The sequence below is a fragment of the Amblyomma maculatum genome, chromosome 10 (assembly GCF_055883805.1).
Source record: "Amblyomma maculatum isolate TAMU_Amacu chromosome 10, ASM5588380v1, whole genome shotgun sequence".
Taxonomy (NCBI): Eukaryota; Metazoa; Arthropoda; class Arachnida; order Ixodida; family Ixodidae; genus Amblyomma; species Amblyomma maculatum.
Window position 1 is genome coordinate 141146140 of NC_139353.1, and position 26209 is coordinate 141172348.

The window sequence follows — 26209 nt, forward strand, 5'->3', positions numbered from 1 at the left end:
GCACTAACCTGCGAAGACAGCAGTAGCTTTTTAGCGATGCAGTCGTGTTGCTGCCGCTGCTGCCAAGTGACCGCTGCTCCGATGTTCGCTCTTTTATCTGGTAGATGGTCCAGTGTACGTCTGCGCAGCTTTTGCTAATAGAGCTCCAAGTGTCCGATAACGCAGTTGGATGGCGGTGGCCTCAGGTTGGGCACAATTTCACAGCAGCGGGGACCGTTCGCAGTAGTACGCAGATTCACATCGGCAGGTGTGGTGTTCCTTGGACCCAGTCACATGTGCATCCAGAGATCTGCGAAGACAGCAGTAGCTTTTTAGCGATGCAGTCGTGTTGCTGCCGCTGCTGCCAAGTGACCGCTGCTCCGATGTTCGCTCTTTTATCTCGTAGATAGTCCAGTGTACGTCTGCGCAGCTTTTGCTAATAGAGCGCCAAGTGTCCGATAACGCAGTTGGATGACGGTGGCCTCAGGTTGGGCGCAAGTCCACAGCAGCGGGGACCGTTCGCAGTAGTACGCAGATTCACATCGGCAGGGGTGGTGTTCCTAGGACCCAGTCACAGGTGCATCCAGAGATCTGCGAAGACAGCAGTAGCTTTATAGCGATGCAGTCGTGTTGCTGCCGCTGCTGCCAAGTGACCGCTGCTCCGATGTTCGCTCTTTTATCTGGTAGGTGGTCCAGTGTGCGTCTGCGCAGCTTTTGCTAATAGAGCGCCAAGTGTCCGATAACGCAGTTGGCTGACGGTGGCCTCAGGTTGGGCGCAAGTTCACAGCAGCGGGGACCGTTCGCAGTAGTACGCAGATTCACATCGGCAGGGGTGGTGTTCCTTGGACCCAGTCACAGGTGCATCCAGAGATCTGCGAAGACAGCAGTAGCTTTTTATCGATGCAGTCGTGTTGCTGCCGCTGCTGCCAAGTGACCGCTGCTCCGATGTTCGCTCTTTTATCTCGTAGATAGTCCAGTGTACGTCTGCGCAGCTTTTGCTAATAGAGCGCCAAGTGTCCGATAACGCAGTTGGATGACGGTGGCCTCAGGTTGGGCGCAAGTCCACAGCAGCGGGGACCGTTCGCAGTAGTACGCAGATTCACATCGGCAGGGGTGGTGTTCCTTGGACCCAGTCACAGGTGCATCCAGAGATCTGCGAAGACAGCAGTAGCTTTTTAGCGATGCAGTCGTGTTGCTGCCGCTGCTGCCAAGTGACCGCTGCTCCGATGTTCGCTCTTTTATCTGGTAGATGGTCCAGTGTGCGTCTGCGCAGCTTTTGCTAATAGAGCGCCAAGTGTCCGATAACGCAGTTGGATGACGGTGGCCTCAGGTTGGGCGCAAGTTCACAGCAGCGGGGACCGTTCGCAGTAGTACGCAGATTCACATCGGCAAGGGTGGTGTTCCTTGGACCCAGTCACAGGTGCATCCAGAGATCTGCGAAGACAGCAGTAGCTTTTTAGCGATGCAGTCGTGTTGCTGCCGCTGCTGCCAAGTGACCGCTGCTCCGATGTTCGCTCTTTTATCTGGTAGATGGTCCAGTGTACGTCTGCGCAGCTTTTGCTATTAGAGCGCCAAGTTTCCGATAACGCAGTTGGATGACGGTGGCCTCAGGTTGGGCGCAAGTTAACAGCAGCGGGGACCGTTCCCAGTGGTACGCAGATTCACATCAGTAGGGGTGGTGTTCCTTGGACCCAGTCATGGTGCATCCAGAGATCTGTGAAGACAGCAGTAGCTTTTTAGCGATGCAGTCGTGTTGCTGCCGCTGCTGTTTTTGAATAATTCCCAACTACAATGAACACTGCGGTGAAGGTACGCATGCAAAAATTCATCCAAAAATAAGGCCAGATTGATGATAATAGCATGAACGTCAGCCTTACTGTAATCTCTGATATGTTTGAAACGCCTACGCGAATGTGTTCCTGGCAGAGAGAGAGAGTAAATTGGATTATCTCGTGATCGCTCAGACCAGGTAAGATGATAATAGGGAGCATGATTTCTGGCGACGACTTGAGCACAAGATCTAGAAGGGATGACGTGGAGGGAGTGACGCGTGTTGGTAGTTCAACGAGCTGCGACAACCCAAAATCAGAACATATGGAAAGGAAATTTTCAGAATGCGAACATGACGAAGCCAAGACTGTTCATTGCATTGAAGGTCTGGGTAGTTGAAATCCCCTAACAGAAAGACAGACACACCCGGAAAGCGAGCAGAGATTTGATTGAGGCAATCGTGCAAATCATCACAGCAACTGGCTGGGCAAGACGGTGGTCGATAGCACACACCAAAAATAATTTTTCTGAAACCTAACTTTATACAACACACACAATTTGTAAACTCGTTGTTAAGGTAAAACAAAAGGTCTCGATTTGTTAATTATTAGCAAGTAATACACCGCAACCGTGCATCTCAGATCTGTCGCACCTGAATATGTTCTAATTCTTTTCGCACAGAAAGAGTTCACTATCTAATACCTTATCAGGCAGCCATGTGTCAGTAAGAGCAATAATATCAGCGTTACAATCATTTATCAGACCACACAAGTAGTCTCGCTTGGGCAAGATACTGCGTATGTTAGTGAAGAAAAGATTCGGGCCAGTGCTCTTAATAGTAGTATCGCCACCCCTGGCGAATCCCTACTTTCCAACATCAGGTAGAATACGACAAGAACGGAGGGTGCGTGGGTGCTCACTGTCGGCATTGTACAGTGCAGGCCCAAACTCGAATACATCAGCTTCCAGATTATAGCTGTAGCATTTTCCATTCGAAATTAATTTGTTGTGCCGTAAATTGACCGGTAGAACATACTGTTTAGCGTATTCAATTAACCGCTTTCTCGCCTTACTTGTCGATGCGGAAAAATCTTACTTTATAGACTGGTCCTTGAGCACAGATCGCTTGGAGTAAACTAGCGTTTTTGTTTTGTGGGTCTCAAATTTTACCACGACAGGCCTAGTTTTGTTTTCTGCGAATCTACCGATTCTATGTGCCCGAGCAATGCAGTCACTCGTTAAAAAGAGTTCGAGTTTTTCGTTGATAAGACCAACAACGTTTTCTTCAATTTCTTCATGAGTCTCTGAAGCGCTGTCAGGAAACCCATCAAAGATAAGGTTTTCACGCCGGGAACGATCTTCGCTGTCGTCTAAACGAGCACGCAACTCGCGTGTTTCCATTTCTACACGTTCGAGTGCTTTACGTTTATCACAAAGATTTCGCTTCCAGTTGTCAATACCAGACGTTATATTTTCTACAGCTCCAAGACATTTCTTAATGTCGGCAATGTCACGTGTTGCCGTCTGTTGGTCTCGTTTCAACTCTGATATATCATTAGACATAGCAACCTGCGCTGCTTCCATGGGAATGGATCTTTCGCGTATGTCCTGCAGCATTTCACAAACGTTAGAGAGAGACTCCCCATGCGGACCAGGGTTGCTCTCGATGTCAACACATATTGTGAGCCTTCCACGGATCTTTTATTTGTACATACCATAATCTTCTTCTTTTGTACAACACTAAAAGATCACTGAACGGCTGTATTAGTGCTCCGGGGCGTGGAAGCACAACTATACACCAGACATCGGATTTAAAATTTGCATATGAAAGTTGACTAACCTGCACAAAGAACAAAACAAGCCATTGCTGTCACGGTGCTTACACGCCCGCTGAAGAAAGCGCTCGAGATGTTTGGCTTTATAGCTGACGTCAGCGGCACACTTGGTATTAACAATGTCACTTTGGATGCCTTGATTGCGGCGAAGTTCCTTAGTGCTGTCACATGTTTGAAGCCGATGATGCTTTTTGACTCAGTGAAAGAATTGTCGCTGCATCAGGGATGCCGTAGAAAGGATCCAAAGACCAGTCCAAGACAGTGTTTCCACCGGTGGACGAGGCAAAGCAGGACTGGTAGGTGGCGAGGACGGCGCCGAGAAACTGCACAAAGAACAAAGACCAGCATGAGGCCATTGCTGTCACGGAGCTTCCCCGCCCACTGACTATGGGCCCACGCGCTGCTTCCCACAGCCTCCCGATAACTCAATTGCTCTCTTCATTTCTCCGACCACAAACTTCTTTCATGACAGCCAAGAACTGTTAGTGGAGTGTTTCTTAAAGGAATACGTGTGAAAAATTAAAAAAAAAAGCTGTCTGTAATTGTAGATATGTGTATTGCGCGAAATCTTCGCCTCAAGTTATCGAAAAGTTACACAGCTGACGAGCTGCGATCAAATTTCACATTAGGAAGTAACGTAATGGTAGGCAATGTTTTCTTTCTCCTCTACTTTTCCTGTTCTGTTCGCACGAGGCAGCGGAGGTGTTTCAGCTATATAACCAGTAGCAGGCCCGTGCATTTTTTCTCTCGCTCTTCTTTTTCCTTTCTTCTCTATTTCTCTTTTGTTCGCACGAGGCAGCGGAGGTGGCTCAGCTACAGAGCCAGTAGCAGGCCCGTGCATTTTCTTTTCTTTCTTCCCACAGCCACAACACCAACATTCACATGAAGCGAAAGGCGCAACATTTGTCAGAGAGAAACAACTTTTAGTGCCAAAGAGCAATAATTAAGGCATGTCGACCTGGCGTGGCGCCCAGGTGGGGGCGACGCTCTAGGCCCACGAGACAAGCGCCAGCTGCGTCTGCTTGTCTGAGCGCGTAAGAAGTTGGTCCCAGCTCTCCTCGGAGGGAGCCGTGGGCACCTGAAGTGGGTTTGGGGTAACTTGAATACACACGCCGGCGATAGGATTTTGGAGTAATGGAGCAGGTAATATCTTCGCTTTGAAAAAATATCTGCTTCAAAACTATTTTGCTGGTAGCGCTCCGTTATGTATTTAAAAGAAAAAAAAATTGGTTTGGTTTGGTTTGTGGGGTTTGACGTCCCAAAGCGACTCAGGCTATGAGAGACGCCGTAGTGGAGGACTATGGAAATTTCGACCCCCTGGGGTTCTTTAACATGCACTGACATCGTATAGCACACGAGCGCCTTGCTTTTCGCCTCCATAGGGCTTAGCTAAGGTCAAGCCTGGATATACGTAGCTAAAAGCGAGGTGAAATCAAACGTTCCAACACATAATTTACGGTAGCAAACAAGGAGGCATGTGTGGATAGCGATACCCATTGGTAACACTATAGAGAGGAATTTTCTGTTTCACTATATGGAGCAAACCCTACCCACGGTTCCACTCAACTCGACAGATTCCAAACGAAACATCTCGCGCATACTGTAACTTACGGAGTCAAGTCTCTCAAGTGCTATAGTCTCTCACAAACATCACCAACATGGCCAAGTGGGTTCACAATGTCCGACGTAAGCACTCTGGGCGCACTCGCGCTCTCAGTCTTTGCACGTGTTCGGTGTAACATTGAGTCTTGGAATCTTCTTCATGGCTATAGCGCGTCGTTCGGTTTCTTGGCGCCGTCTTCTCGCGAGGAATTCAGATGCAAGTTTCGCCTTGGCTCAATCTTTTCTTAGAGTTTCGGCGGCCAGCTTCCACGTGATTACCTCTGGATCGGAATCGGAATTTTGCCACTTTTTTTGCATCGTTTAGCAGCAGCCGCCCTCTCCTTGGCCTCTCTGTGGAACGCGCCCGCCATTTCTCCGTCAAGTGCATTATATTCCTCGCGAGAAGACAGCGCCAAGAAGCCGAACGACGCGCTATAGCCATGAAGAAGATTCTAAGACTCACTGTTACACCGAACACGTGCAAAGACTGAGAGCGCGAGTGCTCCCAGAGTGCTTACGTCGGACATTGTAAACCCACTTGGCCATGTTGGTGATGTTTTTGAGAGACTATAGCACTCGAGAGACTTGACTCCGTAAGTTACAGTATGCGCGAGATGTTTCGTTTGGAATCTGTCGAGTTGAGTGGAACCGTGGGTAGGGTTTGCTCCATATAGTGAAAGAGAAAATTCCTCTCTATAGTGTTACCAATGGGTATCGCTATCCACACATGCCTCCCTGTTTGCTACCGTAAACGATGTGCGCACCTTTCTCGCGCATTCGCAATAGCGCGCGGCGTATCTGTTGTAAACACGCGGCCCGGCTAAATGACAGGAGGCGGCGGCGGCCGTGGCGAGGGGGCGACGTACATGCGTAGTTGCGCGCGGCGCTCCTGTTGGTCAGGCGGTGGAGTCGGTGACGCACCTGCGCCTCTCGTGACGTCTATTGCTTTGCGCGCGTGCGCAGAACAGGCGGCTCCCGCACACTCGAAAGTCTGCTCTGGCCCGCATAGTGTAGCTTTTCGCTACAAAAGTTCCTAGCTCCTGGCAGTACCTGCATTTTCTTTACTCTTTTATGACATATCTACCTGGGCATCCGCTTTATAAGGCCCCGTACAAAGGTTCTCAGAAAACAATCTCCCAGAGATCGCGTTATATCGTTATCGGCTTTATATCGACCAAAATTTCCATAGAGAAATGCGCTGGAAGAAATTAAGACTGACAACCTCCCTCTAATAACCAAAAATTCCACAAGCTAATCCTTCGGCGGAGACAATAATCTACGGCAAAAGGCGACGTCGCATAACAGAGCAGGCGGTGTGAAAGAATGGGCAGGATACTTCGCGAAAAAAAAAAAAAAAACATTTGCTGATCTCTTGAGTAAAAAGTGATGTCCTTGCTCCCCTCCCTTTTTAAGCAATATCGGGACAGGCTCATCCTGCTGCAGCATTTCCATTCCAAAACCCAAAGAAAGAAGGCACACCCACTATGGAGCTTTTGTATGCTTAGAGTCGAAAAATTCAGTACTTCCATTAACGTACTAAAACTTGGTGACGAAAACAAAATTGCATGCAGTAGCACCGGCGACAGATGATAGGAAGACGCCTTTGCACTTCTCTGTTTTCTCCATAACTCTTTTTTTCCCCTTTCTAATGTAGCTCACTTTGGCGGTAACCATCCATCTTTAAACCTAAGTACTTGGTAGGTGGCTTTGCTCACATCACATTGGCAAAGCGGAGAGACTTCGATGACCATCGTCCATGCCATAGCTCAAGCTACTTGCCAGATAACTTCAATACCGGTAGCTTGATAGAAGTCACAGAAACAGTTCTCAGCCTCAGCTATTCTGTCTATATCACCATAAAAACTACGACATTGTATGCTTAGGCCAGTAGCTTCACCTCGGCTAGCTGTAAATTGCCCATTGTTACTTTCGTTTTTCGTAAAAAAAAATACAAAATTGTTATTGTAACCGCAAAAATGAAGAGGGCTGAGGGGGCAGCCCTGACGCACTGACCAGTGTATTACTAATGACCGCCCAAGACTCTTGTTTACAATCAATCTTGCCGTACAGTTTCGGAACGCCCTTGCGCATAACTGATCCGTTATCCACAGAATCTAAAATAGAAAACAGTATTTCGTGAGCTACATAATGAAACATTGTCTGAGTCAATCTGGAGCACAACCAACCAATCATCCCAGTGAACACAACTCTGAAAAACACTTCGAAGCTTATGAATCTTGGAAATAATCCACCTTCTTTTTATACCACACGTCTGATGGGGTCCAGCTAAGCACTTATTCATGGTATGCAACCTTCAAGCCAATATCTTCATAAACAATAAACATTTCCTATTCAATATTTGTCAGCGACATGGGTCTGCTTGCGGTAACCAGTCGTAATTTATCTATTTGGCCAGTTATAGATATTAGTACCGTCTGAGAGGACGCATTTTAAGGAGGCAATGCATAAGGCTTGTACGCTTCGTGAGTGTTCAAGTGAAAAATAGGCGCAATTTCGTGTTTAAAGTGTTTGCAAAAACACTGCGCTAAACTCATCTAGAGAACGCGATTTCCCGGGGTTTAAACTGTCAATTGGCTGCTCTACTCGCTTGTTCATTTTGCTGCCAAGGTGCTGTATCCCCTCCATAAACTTATATTTAAATTTGATAGCGTCTACATTATAAGAAGAAACCCTTTGCTTGATAATTTTCGCTGAAACGTTTTTGATGTGATTGATGTCGGCTGACAATATCCCCGCCCCATACTATTTTGTCCATGGAGTATCTTTCAACGTTCGCTTTTAGCTAAGCAAGTGCTCGCTTATATGTCGTCTCCCATACTGCTGTGTCTTCTGCAAATGGCCACACTAACGCTCCCCAGTAGTATTATTCTTCCATTAATTCTAGCTTATGTTCTGTTTTTTTTTTTATATATATATTCCATCCCTTTCACAGGCAGCCTATTTATTGCTTTAAGTTTTGAAGTTGCTTTACATCGCTCCCATTGTTGACACAAGTGAATATTTTTCCTGGGGACTACTTTTCCACTTTTTTGTATAATTGCACGATTATAAAGGTCGGCCTGCAGTAACTTATTATACATGGCAGGTACCCTTAGCCGTGCTTGGTGGTACAGAATTTCTGACTTTTATTCCTCATAATGTCGCAACCTGTTTAGGAAAAAAACGGCGAAGAGGAAGTTGCAAAAGATATGAACTGCTCTGCCTTGTATATCGCCTGGCAGGAGAGTCCGCATGACGTCATTTTATTTTTTTCCTACAGAAGCAGGATGTAACCAGGAACAAGTTCCAACCACATCGTGGTATGCATCAAAAACGGCAGGTTGAAAAAAGAAGTAACGGCTTGTACGCAATTTGTTCGAAGCATTTAAATAAGGAAGATTTCTTCTTTCCCGATAAGAACGTCCATCTACATACTATTTGAACATTCCGTTGATTTTACGGTATCATCCATGGCGCTGTTTCTGTAGTTTAATAGGTGCTTTCGAGATTGTAGCCATGATTGAGGCTACCATATCAGCATGCTTGTGCGGCTGATATGCTTCGCTCTCTAGGTGGTCAGAAACAGACGCCGGATTGGTTTGCGGAGGGGGAACATAACTGGTCTAAAACAGGGTGAACGCAAAGGGACTTCTTCACCTTTTTCTTGAAGCGCACTTTTTACAATCGATGTATCTTACACAACATTCCCTTTTCCATAATATGCATATGTAACCGCTTACATCGATGAACACTTTATGGCTTCAATGCCTTTCTAAGCTCTCAAAGTGCGTTTTGAGAACTTCTGGTTCCCGGGTGAACGAGATGCAGGCAGTTCTACGTCTACACCCTGCGCAGCCACTTCATCACTTTTTACGCCGATGGTCCCTGCTGCCGCCCAAGTGGTTGGATCTTTTATCTAGCGAAGTTGTTTGAAGTCAACCGCAGAGCAGCGTGCCTGTAGAAGAAATTAAGGGCTGCACGTAAAGCTCGTTGCGCAATTATATGCAGGCCGTAGAACGCTGCTGCTGCCAAAACTGCTGAGTCCTCGCTGACCACGTTTCGCTTAGAATTGGCACTGGGTCGTCAGTATATTTATGCCAAACTTTATTGCTGTACTTGCGTGATTCGATGGGAAGTCGGATGTTCGCATCGTCTGAGCGGCGACAAAGCAAACAAATGCCACTGTCTCAGTGACTGAACCAGCGGCACCACCTCGTCTGGTTCCGAGCTCGAAAAGATTTATTGCGATGCTCAAACAAGCCTTCAAATTTAGCGCGGTTTTGGTCAAATGCTTGAGTTTATTCATAAAGCAATTGCTGAAGCTCTTCAAACCTTCCGCAAAACATGTCCGCTCAGCTACTTTCTTTCGCCGCATTTGTATGACAGTGTTGCTTCAAACAAAACGAGCTTGTACCACCGATGTCATCGCTGAGAAAGCTCCTCATTTAGCTTCGCCCCAGGCGCAAACGACCCGAACGACCGAGTTCTGAGGGAACCAGGCAAGTACCTCAAATGAATTTAGATTAAGAATATTGACGACGAAATCTATTCCTGTGTGAGATTTCAAATGCAACGAATCAGCGGAATATCTGGGTGAAGCATTCAACGGCGCGCATATCAATGGGCAAGACGGTGTACGTGCCTGCACTTTTCAGGAAGGCCAGCAGCGAGTGTACATTTTCTTTCCAATTTATTTAGCGCATTGACGAAGCACTGTACCTCGAAAGAGATCTCGTGCGGCTAACGAACGCCAACGCACAAGGCGAGAGTTTCCACACGGTCATTGTTGGGCTTCTTCAGTAAGGTTAATACTATATGGATGGCCGCTCCGTCCCGCTCGCTTTCAGGAAGACTCCGCACTTAGTCACAACAGAAGAGAAATCTAAGTACAGCACAAAGTGAACTTGCTGCCATGTTTCTTAATCGGGCGATCCTCTTTATTTTGGGAGTGCAGTGCTGCAAGCAACACAACGTTTTCGGAGTTGGCGTGGGCGGACCCTGCTGTTGAGTGCGCCACTTTTTCAACTGGCGTCTACAATCCTTGCACCCTGACATGAGACTGATTTCCACAGGCCTACCACGCAATTTTGAAAAACCTTTGCTGCACCGCCTGTGAATAGGTGTTGCATTCTACAGCCACTGTTCCTTTATTATTGGCATTGGTCGTAACCTCGCGCTAGGCATCTCCGGCAAGAGAAAGCCATTTCACATTATTTTTTTTATAAATGTGCTCAATAAATTGCCGAAAGGCGTTGTCTACGCCATACAATTAAAAATTTTTACTCAAGTGTGCTGACGGAGATAAAGACATTCTTACAGTGGGAGAGCAGGTAATTTGAGGTGAAGGCGAGCTGACCCATCCTTTGTTGCCTAAGAGTGTCGAAATTATACCGGTACAAAAGGCTGTGGCTTGAGAGCACGCTTTTCGCCTCCTGGCCTTCCTTTGCAGTCTTTCTCTCCGCCACCCCTTTGTATACCTATATCCCGTCATACATTTTAGCTCACTCTAAACTAGCAAACCAGTTTCTTTTCCTTGTTAAGCTCACATCGTCTTTGCTTCCCGTCATTCAGCTCCTAGACGACATTGATTTGCTAATGTAGATAGCCGATGCTGTTGTTGCAGAAATACTGTATGCTCGTGTGGGTATGTACGGGTAGGGGACGGCGGCCTAAAACTAATTCGCGATTAAGCAGCCAAAAAGCATTTCCCGCTATTACAGCCCCAAACTATGGTGGGGTAGCAAGGCATGGTAGTAACTATGAGAAAAGTTAGTGCCGCTTTCGCACAGGCCGCTATCACATATTACTCTTGCGGCCTAGCTTAACTATCTCCGCTATTTTTTTCTCTGTAGAACTACTAAGTGCCTCGCACATTGTAAATCAAATAAGATCTCGTTCGTAATCAAAAACATCAGGGCAGAAATTGGCGCAATCCAGAGCCCTCTTTAGACGCACGATTGTGCTTGACATAGTGGTAACGAAGTCCTATGTCGTAAATACCTCAGTTCGCGGCTGCCTGAGGAAACTCTAACTCAATGGTAACACTACACCGTTTTTGTTCGCGGCGGAGATATTGCTTGCGCAATTTTGGGATTGTTTACAGGAACACTACTATCTGTTACACTTCCTAGTGGACCTCTGAGCTACGCCGCAAGGATAGAGAAAAAAAGGGCGAGGTGGAAGACAGAGAGAGAATGGCATACTGGAGGGAAACGGAATAGTTTCGACCCCTGTGCTCTCTTACTTATACCGACAGCGCACAGCACACGGACGCTTTCGCTTTTCGCCCCCATCGAATCGCCGCCGACGCGGTCTCTTCCGAACTGGTTAAAACGGTTAGCAGCCGAGCCCCATATCCTCAGAGGCATCCCTCGCTTGGCCCTTTCCTTCCACATCTGGGTTGTGGTTTCAATTATGATCTTTTTTCCCAGGCGAGCCCATTATAATGACCAAACGCCTCTATCTGAGCGTAACCAAGAATCACAGGGATATTCACGTCGAAATCTACGCCCTAGCCAGCCCTGTGCCTAGAGGAAAACATCGTGTACATCAAACGTCGCTCATCGCAAAGCCCATCATGTTAAGGCACCAGTGCACACACAGTGTCTGCTTTTATAAGCAGTGCTAATTCCTGTGTGAAGCAAGCACTTTCGGGCATGCTGCTTTGAAGTTGTCCCGTAAGTGAATCTGCATATAGATAAAGTTTCACTTTCTACACTTTCGCAACCGCTCTAGCGGTGAAAGGCTGCACATTGTCTTATTAAGACAACATGTAAGAATGACACGCGATACAACATAATTACTCCACTTGCCTTAAATCATCATTATCATCAACATCAGCCTAACTATTCCCACTGCAGGGCGAATGCCTCTTCCATATTTCTCCAATTAACACGATTCTGTGCTAGCTGCATCCACTTACCCCTGCGAACTTCTTAACCTCATCCGCCCACCTAACATTCTGCCGCCATCTGCTACGCTTTCCTTCCCTTGGAATCCATTTTGTTACCCTAGCGACCTTCGGTTATCCTCTCTTCGCACTACATGTCCTGCCCATGCCCATTTCTTCTTCTTGATTTCCATTAGAATGTCAGCAACGTGAGTTATTTCTCTGACTAACTCTGCACGCTTCCTATCGCTTAATGTTATCACTACCATTTTTCGTTCCAAAGCCCTCTGCGTTGTCCTCAACTTGAGTAAAACCCTCTTGGTTAGCCTCCACGTTTCAGCCCCATAGGTGAGTACAGGTAAGATGCAACTGTTATATACTTTCCTCTTTAGCGATACTGGTAAGCTGCTAGTCATAATCTGCGAGTGCTTGCCAAATGCGCTCCATCGCAATCTTATTCTTCTTGTTATATCCTTTGCATGGTCCGGATCTGCGGTTACTATCTGTCCTAAGTAGACATATTCGGCTACTACTTCCAGTGCTTCGCTACCTAACGTAAACTGCTGTTCCTTCCCGAGGCTGTTTAACATTACCTTAGTCTTCAGCATATTGATTTTCAAGCCTACCTTTCTACTTTCCCTGTCTAGCTCATCAATCATTATTTGCAGTGCATCCTCCGAATTACTTATCAAGGCAATGTCATCGGCAAATCGCCGATTACTGAGGTATGCTCCATCCACCCTTATCTCTAACTGCTCCCATTCCGAGTCTTTGAATACTTCCTCTAAGCAAGCAGTGAATAGTACTGAGGAGATCGTGTCTCCTTGTCTAACACCTTTTTTATGGGAATCTTGGGACTTTCTTTACGCAGAACTATGTTTGCTGTGCATCCACTATATATATCTTCCAGCACTTTCACGTACGGCTCGTCTACCCCCTGATTTCGCAATGCCTGCATCACCGCCCAGGTTTCAACTGAGTCAAATGCTTTTTCGTAATCAATGAATGCAATGTATAATGGCTGGTTATATTCCGTGCCTCAGCTGTTTGATGGTACTAATATGATCGATAGCAGAGTACCGCTTCCAAAAACCTGCTTGATTGCAGTCTAAGGTTGGCCTAATTCTTTTATTGATTACCTTAGTAAATACCTTATACGTAACAGACAGTAATCTGATTGGTCTGTAATGTTTAAGTTGCTTAGCGTCCCCTTTCTTATGAATGAGGATAGTGTTTGCATTCTTCCGTGGCTCCGGTACCGTCGATGACACCAGGCACTGCGTATACAGGGTGTCCAGTTTTTCTAGCACGATGTCCCCCCCTCCTTCAACAAATCTATAGTTATCTGAACTTCTCCAGTTGATTGCCACCTTTTCATAGTTTCCAATGTTTTCTTGACCTCGTCCTTTTTCACTGGTGGAACGTCTGACTGTTTTTCTCTATGGTCCTGACTACTTTGGCTACTGTAGAGATCTGTATAGAATTCCTCGGCTATTTTGACTATCTTGTCTATATTCGTGTTTACGTTGCCCGCCTTGTGCTTTAATGCATACATCTAGTTTTTGCCTATGCCCAATTTCTTCTTTACCGGTTTACGGCTTCTCCCGTTCTTTACAGCATGCTTAATTTTCGACATGTTATACTTCCGTATATCGGCGACCTTGCGCCGATTGATTAGTTTTGATATATCGGCCAATTCTATCTAGTCTGTTGGATTGGAAGCTTTCATACTCTTGTTCAATTTTTGTTCAATGCTTCTTAAATTCTTAAATCTGTGGTTCTCTAAATGCGGTTTAATGCGTAGCGTTCTGAAGCCCTGTATTTACGTATTGGGTTTGCAGAATGTCTTCGGCATTGACCCGCACGGCATTTTGTAGAGCGAGCAGGATTCATTCAGGTTTCATTGTGAAAATCCCGCACCATGAGTTATATTGTAAAGATGAAAACATTTTTCCCCATTTTATCAAGGAGTGTAACTCAAATAACTGGGAGCTAAGTTTGAAACATCAACATTTGATCTTTAGGTTATTTTTTGCCTGTTTCCTTACAGTTAACATACATGTAACATAATCAGAGAAGTTTATATTGCTTGTTTCAACCGACAAATCTCACGTGATGAGCAAGGTGAATTCAGTCTTATTCGAAATATATGGGGAGCCCGGGTCCTCCCGGCCGTTATCGGAGGCTATTACGCCGCACCAAGCTGCGTGGATGGCCGCGTGGAGCCCTACAGCGAAAGTGCAATATTGATTGACTATCTAGCAAAATATACTTCGCCCAGCTTGTGTTTGTGCATGTTATGCCATGTTTAACCTCATTAATCCTAGGCAATATGTTTTCGGTGGAGCCTGTACAGATGTGCTCATAGGCTCGTGTTAATTATAGGGTTTATTTGGTGCAGCAGAGCAGTGCGCAGCATGTTTAATCGAAGACAGCTATATTTTTGGAACCCGGTGAGTTTGATAATAGAAAACATCGTCAGAACATCACAGCGGTAATTTTCAACTTGTTTTAAGGCTATAGCACGAAGGGCCTGTTGTCGCGCAAAAGCCGGTATCGGCGTTGTGGTAGTAACGCAAAAATCTGAAGAAAGTAAAGAAGCAATAAAACTTCTGCCCAAACCCGTGGAGTCGAACTCGGTTCTTTCGCCGTGCGAGGCGAGTACGCAACCACTCCGCCGCAGAACGTTTTATCTTTACTGCATGTTTTTGCATAAATACAGTAGTGAAAGATTGAGGTATTCATGCCTTTCGGCAGACAAGCGTGTCTAATGGGTTTTCATTTTGTTCCTTTATTTGTTCCTCAGACAGTGTGTGGGAGGAGGCCAAGGCTAAAGGCCAAAAGCCTGACAAGGCCTTGGCCCCTTTTTGCAAGTTTTTGCATCAAGAGCAGAACTAAAGACAACACTTCGGTCAGTAGGCGGAATACAACCTAACAAACTCATTAAAAGGGAAAATTGTACCTCCTTGTACATAGACTGAATGACACACATTGTGGATGCACGAAGGAAAATGCGGCTTCTTGTAACACTTGTAGGCTCTCAAGTTACAGAAAACTAAGTGCAAAGTCCGCACGACAAACATCAAAATCCATACACGAGAAGTAATACTAGAACAAAGAAACAATTTTGCATCCAATTACGAAAATCACGTACAACCTTCATGTGTAGTCTGAAAAAACTCGGATTGGCGATTCAACTGTTTTATTGACACCATAGTTATAGCATACACATCAATGAGTCGTGTATGAAATTGCAGAAGTAGCTAAAAAGCGTCTATTCACGTTTAAAACAGTAAACAATTTGTTCAAATTGATGCGCATTCCAGAGTTGTTCAATAGTTTGGTAGGCTGAAAGGTTATTGTTTGGCGACCATAATTAGTTTGTGTCATGGGCACTCTCCTTTTTAGGGTCGCGGATCAGATATACACTGCTATGTTCGCCTAGGGTGATAAACGGTTTGTTTTGGTGGATCCACTGTAGTAATTTAAAGTAATAGACCTGGTTTGCTTTTAGCATGTTGTATTTAATACATTGCCATTGCATAGTATGAAACGCTTATCTGCCATGCGATCTCCCCTTCCTTACAATTGGGATGACAACATGTCTACTCAGTCGAGTATTTGGATTGGACTTTATGCCCAATATTTGGATTTTACGGCCAGCATTGAGCCCAACGTAGATACTTTTGAAAGCCCCAGGACAAGTTGAATTGTGATTAGTATTGCGCATGAAGAACGAAGCCATTACCAAACAATTATCATGTGACAAAAAAATCAAAGGATGCGGACGTTGCGTCGAGAGAAAAGGAAATGGTTCGAAACCCGACAATGGACGAGATCAGCTTTTTAGGAAAGCCTGCCTCTCTGCTACGCATTGTCCTCTTCTCTCTTAGCCGCTGTTACCGCGTGACGGTTGCTCGCGCGGACGAAGAAGAAGAACGTCTTTTGTTTCGATGCCAGCTTTATGCTCCAGCTCCCGTTTCTGGGTTAGTGAAGCAGTGCGCCAAGTGCAAATCTGCCCCACACATGTCGGCGCCGGAGAATAAAAACGTCGAGAGCGCTGCGCCAACCTCTTCTGGTACCGCGGTCGACACGGGACGCCGAAACAGCGGCTCGGCTGCCGATTCGGCCGGCGGGGTTCCTGGGGAGACGCGCTCTTCTTCAAAGCTCCTGGTGTCGGCGGACCAACAAGCAACCACAGACAGCCACCACAAGCAGCGCCGTCGCAGAAAGTCGAGCAAGGGGCAGGTGTTAAACTCTTCTGAGTCGGGACCAACATCGACCTCAGTCAAGAGTGCTGCATCTTCGCTCTCGGTTTCCTCAACCGGTTCCGGCGTGGTAACTAGTCAACCCACAGCGTCCTCAAGCATGCTCTCCTCGGTGGTGCCGACCGTCTTGGCCAAGCCAGATTCGTCTGTCGCGGGAAAATCCTCGGTGCAACAGGTACGGTCCTTTCAGCCTCTATATATGGCCCTTGGCTATCTATCTGATGCAGACTTGAAGTATATGCTGCACACAGATTTTGAGGTACTTTTTCAAGTCTAGTAGCCAAGTAGAGCCACGGGCACTCAATTCTTCGCAATGGTAGAACATTTAGGGCAAAAACAACCCGGCGTGTGTGGATGGGGAGCAGGTGGGGCCAGCATCTGACGCTGTAAAGAAGAATGGCTCAGCTGAAATGAACACAATAATCATATAAGCAAAGAATCGAAAGAAAATGTAATCACAGTCAGAGATTCAAAATATTTTTTGCATTCATCGCTTTACGGCTCTCTAGTTTAGTTTATGGGGTTTAACTTGCCAAAGCGACTCGGGCTATAGGGAGCTTTCCCGAATGTTGAAAGTGCTATGAATTCTGGGTAACATTGAATAGTCCGCCATTTTCCTGTACAGTGCTGCAGCCGACCGTGGACTGGGCCGCGCAAATAGTTCCATAGCGATGGTTTACTTTGCAGTCGTGGGCTGTAACAGCCGAAAGCAGTCTGAAGCGCGAAAGCTAAAACCAGAATAAGACGATTGCAGATTTTTAAAATACCAAAAGTGCGGTTGCACAAATGCGAGAAGACCGAGGAGCGAATGGAACGTCACCGGCGAAAATGGCGTGCAGGCATCAACAGCCTTGGCATTCGCAGGAGTTGGGACAAATGTTTGTGCACATCATTTCCTGTCAGGTACGTAACCGATTACCAATATAAAATATCCCGTACGCCGCACTGGTCTATTGGCTAACTTTGTCGCACCCGCGCGTCTTGCTGTTTAAGTAGGGAGCAGCTTCGTAGTTACATTATTATTATGCATGCACTTCGAATGATGGGCATAGGAGGCACGAGTCGCTCCATGCTCACCCTTCTAGCTTCACATGTTCATTTTGCAGATCGCCCGTGTAAACGTTTTGTTGACTGCAATCTTGAATGGGCCCCATCGCTGCACTTGGGATGCACGCATAAAATTAAAGCAACCACCGAGCCACTGCGGATCATCCGGATTTAAACCGCAAGACGCGCGGCTGCGAAAAAGTAAATAAATAGACAAGTGCTGCCGTACATCGATAATCATTTACGTACCTGACAGGAAATGATGTGCACACACTTGGTATTTGTCCGGACTGTTGTGAATGGCATGTCTGTTGGTGCGTGCAAGCAATTCCCGCCGTCGACGTTCCGATCGCTAACGTAGTTGTCGCATTCGTGCAAGCGGACCTTTGGTATTTTGAAAGACCCGCAATCGTCTTTTCGGATTTCACCTCTTGCGCTTCAGTCTGTGTTCAGCTGTTACAGCCCATGACCGCAAGCAAACCACCGCTTTGGCGCTATTTGCGCGGCGCGCAAATAGTGTAAGTCGACTGCCGCCCTGTACAAGAAAATGGAGCTTTCAGCAATTGTTCAAGCTTCCTATACAGGCGCTGTAGTCGAAGACACCATGAAAACGCGACCAGAGCAGCCGTGATCCCATTCCGCATACTTGGGCTCTGCAGTCGAGCGCCCTAACTACTCCACCACCGCAGCGGGCTCACTGTTCTCTGTATTTTCCGTTTCACTTCCTGTTTGATGTGTCCCTCTATACGTTGAGTGCCTGCCATGAAAAGGGTGGGATCATTACTCATTTATTTCGCCGTACCGCAGCGCCCATCAAGTAGATGGGTGGATCTCCTTTCGAACGGGTTGGCGGAGAGCTTTCATCCATTGTAGGCTTTTTTCTTTTTTTGTATCACGAGTATGGCTATGTATTCATTAACCGTTTCTTTACTTCCGTTACCAAATTTTTATTTCTATCCTTCTGCATTATTTAAATAGATACAAGGTATTAAAATATAAAAAACGTTACAAAGAATACACATGGTCCAGACGCTTGTATCGTCATTTACATTCTTGCGCCTAGTATCTACTACTCGTGTACCTACTAACCCAACATTAAATTTTTCGATACTTTTGCCATCTTTCCTCATTACCGCCGCCAGTCTTCGAGTTGCTAGTTGCTAACCTGCACCCGACCACTGATATCTCTAAATCTTAGGAACACAAGGAGAGGGACTGCACATACATCGACATACGGATGGATACCATAACATTCGAGTATAAGATGTTCAACTGATTTTACGAATTTGCCCCACACTATTCATAAGTGGTCTTGATTATTTTTTTTAGCTGCGTGTTCTAAGACACCCCTATCTATTTTCGTGATTTAGGGGGCTGCCTAATCAGTTATCAGAAAAAAAGGTTCGATTTAGATCCCCCTTTTCTAGTTTCTACATATTTCTACACTCTGCTTCGTTTCCATAGAATTGGTTACTTTATCAATTTTTACGTTTTTAACGATTATTTAAGGGTTGTTTAAAAGTTGTTTAACGCACGTTATTGATCTGTCCTAATGGCCTGCATATTTACTGGTTAGTTTCTTGTTCTTTTGAGGCATTTCAGGTCGACGCCTTTTAGGTATAGGTACTTAAGTACTTACCTGTCCTAATTTTACAGTCCGTTTTTATTTGGCGTTCCTCGTATATGATTTTGCTCTGAGCGTTCCCTGCGCTGAAAGATGCCCAGACGAAAGCTTTCTATACCGCCTCGTTTGTTTAATTGCCGTGGGCACCTGGCGCTAATCGTCCAGTTGATCTGTGATTTATTTCTAATCTCGAATGTATCTCTGCCTTTAGGCCCAAAAGTGCATTCCCGAATGTAAGCCCTCGGACCATAAGTCATTTCCAAATCTACCCCTATGTACCTCATACGTTTCGTGCTTATACAATGATGTGTGTTTTATTACACTGGCATCTTTTCGCTCTTTTGTGAAAACATTCTGTTCGTACTTTTCATGTATGTCAGTCATTAGGTTATCCAGACCCCCAAGTATTTATATTCTGCTACTCTGGGCATTTTATGACCTAGTGTTTTAGTTACCTTATCGATTGTATCGTCGCCATTCATCATACCCCAAATAATTGCTCTAGAACCAAACCCTACAGACACACTTTTGTCTTCCAAACAATTTTTCCTGGCTTTCTGTTTGCAGTACAACATCGTTATGCATACTTGAAACCTGTGGAGTACTGCTGTAGAACATTTCCACCTAATGAATAAGACCCAGATTACACTCTTGGCTCCTTTTCATAATTTCTATATAGAGCTTGAGCAGCAGTTGTGGTAGAGAACAGCCCTGTCTTAATACTTTGCATGCCAGGACAGCTCTCGCACTAATTATCCCGTCGAAAGCTATAAATTTTGACAGATTTGCTTGTCTAATTGGGTTTATAACTTATTGAAACTTCAAAATTCTCCAACCATCTCTTTTATTTTAAGAAGTGCCACATTTATGAGCCGGACGTATACAGAATAGAGCTAAGCTTATCGACATGAAACTCGCCTAGTTATCTTGAACACATCGGATGTCTTTGGCTAAGGTTAGCGTAAAAAGGTGAACTACTTATTTTGGAGGTTATCAGTCGGAGAAAGCGCAAGTTAGACGCGTTAGTTCCGATGCGGGCGACCAGGGCGACTCCATGTTGTCAACCTATCGCGCAACGTACGCAGCAGCGGCTGTATGCCGGGATTTAAAAAGTTCATGCGCACTTCGGTCGTGCCGGGTTACGTTATCTGCCCATGCCCGCTCGTTACTCGCATCCCCGCGGAACGCTCGACGGTCCGGCGCACGCCCAGGTAAAGGTGTCTCTTGCTTGTTTACCCTGGACGTATTTCTACATATTTGCTTTGCACAAAGGCACTCCAAAAAAAGCGACTCAAAACCCACTACCACTGGTGTCTGTTACTATTTTGCATCAAAGAATTTCGCAAGCTATACACAGGGACAGATAACTGCGGCTAAGCAGCCATCTAGCTACAGGCGTCTCTTGCTTGTTTACATTTGATGTATTGGAAAAGGGTTTAATTTGATTCCCACCGGCCTATTATCATGACAATGGGGTGGAAGCATAAATATTAGTTTCTGAGCACTCCAGGATCTGGAGTGGAGAACAGAAAAACCCTCAACGCTACTGCTGCACACTGTAAATCACTCACCTTATTCAAGAAGACTTCTTGACTTCGGGTGAGGTGGGTTTTTATGCGTAAAAGGTGGGTCTGGTGTGGCCACCTGGATGCCATGCTGACTGAGGCTGGGAAGACTGGTCCGTGTATAGGGCATAAGAGCATGAGAAGGGGCGTGTTACCCGCCCAAGGTCGAGTAAGGATGAAGCAAGGGGGGTGGGGAAGTAAATGTGGACATCCCAGCCCCCTGATTTGTCCGAGTCACCTGGGGTCCAGTGAATAGCGACAGTTCTGGTCGCTAGTTGGTGGCGTTTAGGGAGGCGCTGTATGGCCATAGCAGTTGCATCTTGTAAACCCGGAGTAGCGATTTCCTTGTAAGCTTCAAAGGAATCAGTAAGAATATGTATTGAGCCAGTTTCGGTGCAAGGCAGTCCTGACTAGGCTCCGCAAATCGAGAGGCGTTCAATATGGAGAGGGGTACCTTGAGGTATGTGGCAGGCATAAGCGCCTGAAAGGGAAGGGTTGTCATCACATACACAGCCCATAGATGCAAATTCGCTTGTAATCGAAGCTTATCAGTCGTATCAGGGATTCGCTCTTGTCGGTGACGGGCAGCGAGGAGCTCCCGGGGAATGAAAAAATAGCGGTTTATAGGTCGGCAATGGAGGCATGTGACCACTGCCATCTCCCAAGGGGGAAGAGATGCATATAGGGCTGATGTTGTGTCGTTATGCTGTTCATCCCAGGCAAGCAGGCGACGCCCTTGGACAGTGTTCTCTAGACGTATTCGATGACGCGTCTGTGACCCGTAAACGATGGTAGCGAGCGGTGAAAGAGCGGCCAAATGCTGCTCAAGTTCAGCTATAGTAGTGTGCTTAGGATAGACCAGTAATAGTACTGGGTGGTCGAAATTACTCCGGAACCCTCCACTCTCTGTTTCTGTTTTCTCTTTCACCTTCCTCTCTTCCCTAAAACTTGGGTCAAGTGTCCCCGGAAAAAGTTTGTTTTGTTTTGTTTTGTGGGCTTTAACATCCCAGAGCGGCTCAGGCTATAAAAGACGCCGTAGTGGAGGACTCAGGAAATTTCGACCACCTGGGGTTCTTTAACGTGCACAGATATCGCACAGCACACGGGCGCCATGCTTTCCGCCTCCATCGAAAAGCGGCCTCCGAGGCCGGGATTCGATCCCGCATTCTTGGGAGCAGTGGTCGAGCGCCGTAACCACTGCGCCACACCGGCAGCGTGTGACATATACTGCCGTTTTCATTTCCTGTGAACCACATCAACGCGCATATACGACGCACAGATCACACGCGCAGCTACCAATGGTGGTGGTTTATTAAAAATGAAACATGACTTAATCCCTGTCGATAGCCTTAGAGATTTTCTATCGCGATAGAACTCGAAGGAATTGTGCCGCTGCTACACGGTAAAATTCGTAGGCTGTTGAAATACCACTGGTGTTTGGTGCCAAACTTTTGTGAGGTCACTATCCTTGTTTTGGGTTTTGCCTAAAGAACTCAAATCGCGCAATAAATGCGACATAAAATAAAACAGTTAGGTTTTTCTGTAAGAACTGCAGATATTTAGTTGTTATTCAAGGACAACTTTGTTCTTGTTCTAGTTTTTTTTTGAACCCGTCGACATTCATATGGCTGTGCATTTCATTGTGCTTGCTTTTATCGGCGGCGCACGTTACCGTTGTACAGAGTACATGAATAATGCGCCTTAAAGTTAGCAATTCTATTTTAAAATTAATAGGGACATGAATATTTTACCGCGTAAATAAAGATATAAAAAAATACCGCTTGTTCATGTTTTTGTATCGTAAACGCGCTGTGCACGTGAGTGCTTGGTGCTCCTCGGGTCAACACAAGCAAACTTGTGCGAAGTTAAAAGGCCTTCAAGATCTCGATAGAGGTCTGAGCCTCTCCGCTGACATCGACTCAATGGTCATTGAAAACGTCCGTGTGGCTATAAAGTACTATAGTGTGGCAAATTTCAAAGGCCTTGAAGTCAACAGACCTCTGCTATGCCTGGATATACGGAGCGAAAAGCAGTGACTACCTCGGGATCAGTTCAGTTCAGTTCAGTCGTTCAGTCGTGTCCGACTCTTCGTTACCCAGTGGCATATCACGCCGTGGTTTCCGGTCTCTCACTGTCTTCCTAACATCACATACCTTCATCTGCAGCGCCTCGAGGATGCCATCTAACCATCGCGTTCGCTGCCTACCCCTTCTCCGGTGACCCTCAACCTTTTCCAACATCAAATCTTTCTCCAGCGACTTCTCTCTTCTCATCAGATGACCAAAGTAGCTGAGCTTTAACTTTAGAATTTGACCCTCCAATGAGCAGTCAGGGTTTATGGTCGACAATATTGACTGATTTGATCGTCTGGCAGTCCAAGGAACTCTTAAGAGTCTTCGCCAGCACCACAATTCAAACGCGTCAATTCTTCGGCGGTCAGCCTTTTTCACAGTCCAACTCTCGCATCCATACATCACAACTGGAAAGACCATAGCACGGGTTATACGGATCTTGGTTGGCAGACTAATGTCTCTGCTCTTTACTCGGCGGTCAAGGGTAGCCATGGCTCTCTTTCCCAGAAGTAGGCGTCTCCTAATTTCATGGCTGCAGTCTCCTGATCTTTGTCTTTTTAATGTTCAGTTTAAGCCCAAACTTCTCGCTCTCTTCTTGTACCCGCATCAGAAGTCTCTTGAGTTCCACTTCACTTTCTGTCATTAAAGTGGTATCATCCGCATATCTAAGGTTTTTGTTACGTTTCCCAGCAATCTTCACTCCAGCTGAAGACTCCTCCAGACCGGCCTCCCTCATGATGCACTCAGCATATAGGTTAAATAGGTGGGGCGACAGTATGCAGCCTTGTCTCACTCCTTTCTCAATCGAAAACCAATCAGTGGGACCATACCCAGTTCTGACTGTGGCCTCTTGCCCTTCATACAGGTTCCTGAGGAGACAGGTGAGGTGATTTGGAACTCCCATCTCTTGGAGAGCTTGCCACAATCTGCTGTTATCTACGCAGTCAAACGCTTTAGCATAATCAATAAAGCAGAAGTAGATGGGTCTCTGGAACTCTCTTGCTTTTTCCATGATCCAGCGAAGGTTGACAATCTGGTCTCTAGTTCATCTGCCCTTGCGAAACCCAGCTTGCACGTCCGGAAGCTCCCGATCCACATACTGCTGCAGCCTACCTTAGAGGATTTTCAACATCACTTTGCTAGCATGCGAAATAAGCGCGATCGTGCGGTAGTCGGAACAATCTTTGGCACTGCCTTTCTTTGGAATAGGGATGTAAACTGACCTCCTTCAATCCTGTGACCACTGCAGGGTTGTCCAAATTTTCTGACATAATGTGTACAGAACGTCAACAGCGTCGTCATGGTTGAGGTTTTGAGGCAACTCAGTTGGAATGTCAACAATTCCGCTAGCTTTGTTCTTAGCACGGCTGGCTAAGGCCCATTTAACTTCTCTCTTCAATATGCCCGGCTCGAGATCAGTAATCACAGCCGTCCTATGTTGGGTTTGCACATCCGGGTCCTTCTTGTACAGTTCTTCTGTGTATTCCTGCCACCTCGTCTTTGTCTCCGAGGCTTCCGTGAGGTCCCTGCCTCGTTTGTCCTTTATCACGCCCAGCTTAGCACAGAAGCTTCCTTTGATATCTTTGATTGTCTTATACAGAGCTCTTGTGTTCCTCAATTGGCTGTTGTCCTCAACTGCTAAAGGAAGGCTTTCTTATCTCTTCTTGCTATTTTCTGAAAATCCGCATTGAGTACCTTGTATCTTTCTTTTTCCCCCATAACTTTTGCCATCCTCTTTTCCTCAGCTATTTGCAAAGCCTCTTCAGATAACTCGGGATCAGAAGAGGTTAATTTCTCCAGTCTTCTGCGCCGTTCGTCAGCAGCTTAACTCTAATTGGATATTATGTCGAACGCGTCTCAGTTCACCGGTGTTCTATAATTCGTTAACAGGAAAGGCGCAGCATCTATCACTCGATGAATGGATGGATGGAATATAGGAGCGTCCCCTTTGAAACAGGGTGGTAGCAGTTACTATCATGCTCATTTTACAGTTTACATTTTACAGTACGGAAGGCAAGAAGCACCGCCCGACGGCGTAAGAGCGCACTCTTTCCCGCGCAGTCCTCATAACTGATGGCAGATGAGTGATTTCACATGCTTGACGTGACCCTAATTGAGTGACAACTATTTTAGTCTTCGGTACTTTCAAAATGCGCTCCAATCGCCCTGAATCCTGATTTCATCATCACGGTACATGCGGAGCTGCATGCGGAGCTATGGCTAGAAGTGATCACACGCACCCCGGACCCGGTGTTGACTAGCATAGTGAAGCGTTTCGATTCAAAATGGACGTTGCTCTGGGTACAGGCTTTGTGTACTTCCTCTCACAAACACTAAGTGGAGTCCCTCGTACGGGGCCCCAGTGGCTTCCGCTGCCGCCATGGCTAGATAGACCGATGCCGCTGGGTCTTTCAGGTCGGAGCGGGCGAGCGGGGTCGGCTCCCAGTCCTTCCGGGTGGGGTTTGGGTTAGGTGCAAGGGCAGGGACTGCGATCTTATTTTCGCTCCACTGGCTTGGAATGGCTTGCGCCTTAAAATTATATTGTGCAAAAATAATAGATCGGTCAGTTCAGGCATAGACGGTGCGTATCTCCTGTACAGTAATGCGTTCATTCTTTCCGTAGCCTATGTGGCTTGGCCCCTACCTCTGCTACAAGGTTGGCATTCTTTTCGGTACTACCCTTTTTACCTTCCCACCGTAATCATCGAAGGGAAGAAGCCTCAGCCATTGTTCCTGCAGTATGTGTTTAGAACATGACCTTGGAAGAATGACCTTGAAGTCATAGGGGCCTGCTGGCCACTGGATGCGTTGCTCCTTATGCAGCGCACAACCCTGGAACCTTTTTACTGCTTTGGATTTCTAGAACACAACTTTTGAGAGTGATATAGCGCTGCAACCAGTTATATCTATGTAATGAATTCAGAAGAAGTCATACATAGTTATATGTTGGTATAGTACCACTATTTTTACCAGCCTTACATTAACTCAATACGTCATTAAAGGGCGCCTACGGAAGCCTGTTTTCATTCCAACAGGCGGCCAAAGAAGACGTGGAAGCTCCCCACGCAGTAACTTCTGTTGCCACTGCCGGAGAAGTGACAGAGGACCTAAGGGCCGACGCAGAGAGCAAAACATTTCCATGGCATTCCTTGGCGTTGAAGACTTCCAGCCGACGGAGCACGCAGGAGTCCATCAGGGCACTGGCCAATCTGCTGCCGGAAGAGCGAGCTCCCGCAGTTAATCGAACGGTGAGATTGTATTGGCGAGACGCGGACCTGCTTAGTTACTTAAAGGTTCAGATTTTGGGTTTATAAATTTTAAGTACAAATGGTTTGAGGGACGCCGTGGCTGAAGGCTCCTGGAATTGCCATCGCCCGAAATTTTCTAACATGCACTGACATCACGCACTACATCTGGACCTTATTTTTCGCCACCATCTACAGCGAGAATTCGATCCCGCGTACTTGGGTTAAACTGCTGTTCGCCCTAACCGTAGAGCCCCCGCTGTGGTCATATACACTGTTCTGTCATCCCGAAAATGGTTGTATTGCAAAATAC

The 26209-nt window shown here is 46.3% G+C and overlaps 1 protein-coding gene across 2 annotated transcripts in view; it reads left to right on the forward strand.

Annotated features, from left to right (window-relative positions):
• Nucleotides 1–26209, forward strand: part of LOC146177578 (membrane metallo-endopeptidase-like 1) — a 130370-nt gene that overhangs the window by 8987 nt on the left and 95174 nt on the right. For both annotated transcript variants that reach the window (XM_084580509.1, XM_084580511.1), the window contains exon 2: nt 25687–25899. The gene's annotated coding sequence lies outside the window, so the exon portion shown is untranslated. The remainder of the gene's footprint in view (nt 1–25686; nt 25900–26209) is intronic.